Here is a 2119-nt window from a genome sequence, read left to right as displayed (position 1 = left end):
TACAAGACAAAACCCAAAAACACATAAAAATTCTTAATTAAAACTTTAAGATTAAGTTTTGATGACAAGCCTTAACATTTTTTTAATATATATAAAAAAGTTTAATATTTTTACAAATTATTGTACATTATTCAAATCGGCGGCTACGGTTCTTTTTTATTTTTTTCTGTAATTAAAAAGTAATAGGTATTTAAGAAAAATATTGCATCTATTATATCAAGATGAAAAAAATATTACAAATATTGTATATAAATTGTTTATATTAAAAATATAATATAATCTCTAAGACTTTGATTTTAAGAAAATGTAAATATTAAACACTGAAAAATGTTAATTTAAAAATATAAATCATTTGTAGATACCAAAAATATTTCATTAAATAAATTGTGTATAAAGGATGAAAACAAGGACCAAGAACTATTAGTGTTTTTTTAATATAAAAACAAAACAAAATTAAAATCTATTCCAATCACATCAATATTTAATATATATTAATTAAAATTTTGTTTTATATTTTTAAATTAAAAATTACAGTTTAAATTTGTATTAGAAAAGCAATTTATATTCAACAAAATAAAATTAGAAACTTGTTAAAATAATGTCAGAATACTTGATTCCATAAAAAAAAAATGTTTTAAGAAACAAAATTAAACCCCCTTCCACCAAAGCATAGATTTGATGATGAAAAAAAGATTTAAAGAAAATAACAAGATTTAGATTCAGATAAAGAAAAAGAAGATGTTGATGATGAATGATCAAGATTCAGAAAAGAAGCCCAAAACTAAAACAAGATTATTAAAGAAGATGATGATCAACCACATGCATTATATATATATATATATATATATATAGAGAGAGAGAGAGAGACGAGAGAATACTTACAGAATAAGTATTGGGAGATCCAATAATAGTTTCTTTCAGTTGGATGATTGAATAATATTCGGTTGRATGGGATGTGTTTGGATCTCCTCCAGAGACCTTAAACAAGAATGAACAATATCAATTGTTATTGTTAATTCAACAAAACCCACACAAACAAATTCAAGAAACCTTGAAAGTAATCAAGAACCAGAATCAAAAACCCATAAAGGAATACGAAAACAAGATTCAAAACAGATCAAAAACACACACATTCTTCTTTTGGTGAGAAATCAGGGATTCGTTCACGATCATCGATTTCTTCAGATATTGCGATTGAAGTTGGTGAACCAAGAAACCGAATCCGTTTCGATCGTCTCCGGACAGTGGTGCGGTGCTTCAAACCCAGAAAGATGGAAGTCTCCTGCTGTTCTTCTCTCTCTCTCTCTCTCTCTCTCTCTCTCTAAAGACTCGGTGTTGAAATATGGAAGAAAGAGACGGTGATTTGTTTTAAACCCAACATCCATTCTAGAGTATTCCTTCTACTTCTACTTCTATTTTCTTTTAATTATAAATTCTATTATAATTTTATTTATTTATATTCAAGTAGCTGTGTGTGTAGTATTATTACATAGGTTATGTTGCTTTATGCCCACTGTAGTACATAAAAAAAGGGCATAAACAACTTTATTTGATGCTTTTTTTATTATTTCTAATATTAATAAATAAAAATCATTACTAATTAATATCGTTTAATTATACATTATATGTTTGATATTATTTATTAATTATTTTTATATTATTATTCAATATATTTAGTTATCAGAAAACAAATATAACAATTCTAATATGTCTTTTTATATCATTGCACATTGTTATAAACTAGTCTTCGGTCTCAAGGGTTCAAACTAGGGGTGCTCAAAAACCAACCCAACCCAATGCGTAATGTCTAATCGAGTTGAAAATTTGTCAAACCGTAGGTATTTGGTTGATGTTATTTGACCCCAACCCGATGAATCCGATATCTTTTTAATTCTTGGATTTAATATGATTGTTGAATTTTTATTAATATATACATTAGATAATTACACTATTATGTATGCTTTTCATATACATATATTTTCAATCTATTCACATCTTTATATAACTCATTCATATATATATAAGTTCAGTAACTGTGAACATATCTATACTATATTATAAAGCATTTGACAAAAACTCTTAAAAAACGTTTTTTATGCATAAAGTACTGTTTATTGAT

General features: G+C 25.6%; 2 long non-coding RNA genes across 2 annotated transcripts in view; one reads left to right on the top strand and one right to left on the bottom strand.

The window, feature by feature from the left end:
* LOC112505111 overlaps positions 1 to 1222 on the bottom strand; it is a 2786-nt gene extending 1564 nt beyond the window's left edge. Inside the window, exons 1-2 of the long non-coding RNA XR_003068326.1 lie at positions 1132 to 1222; positions 883 to 978 (exon numbers count right to left, since the gene is read on the bottom strand). This is a non-coding gene — a long non-coding RNA (uncharacterized LOC112505111). The remainder of the gene's footprint in view (positions 1 to 882; positions 979 to 1131) is intronic.
* Positions 1 to 1353, top strand: part of LOC112505109 — a 6663-nt gene extending 5310 nt beyond the window's left edge. The window contains exon 3 of the long non-coding RNA XR_003068325.1: positions 1186 to 1353. This is a non-coding gene — a long non-coding RNA (uncharacterized LOC112505109). The remainder of the gene's footprint in view (positions 1 to 1185) is intronic.
* Positions 1354 to 2119: the final 766 nt, after the last annotated feature.

The sequence above is a fragment of the Cynara cardunculus genome, unplaced genomic scaffold (genome assembly GCF_001531365.2).
Source record: "Cynara cardunculus var. scolymus isolate 2C unplaced genomic scaffold, CcrdV1 Un_Scaffold_8503, whole genome shotgun sequence".
Lineage (NCBI taxonomy): Eukaryota > Viridiplantae > Streptophyta > Magnoliopsida > Asterales > Asteraceae > Cynara > Cynara cardunculus.
Note: the sequence above shows the minus strand (reverse complement) of the source record. Positions and strands in the feature narration are given on the sequence as shown.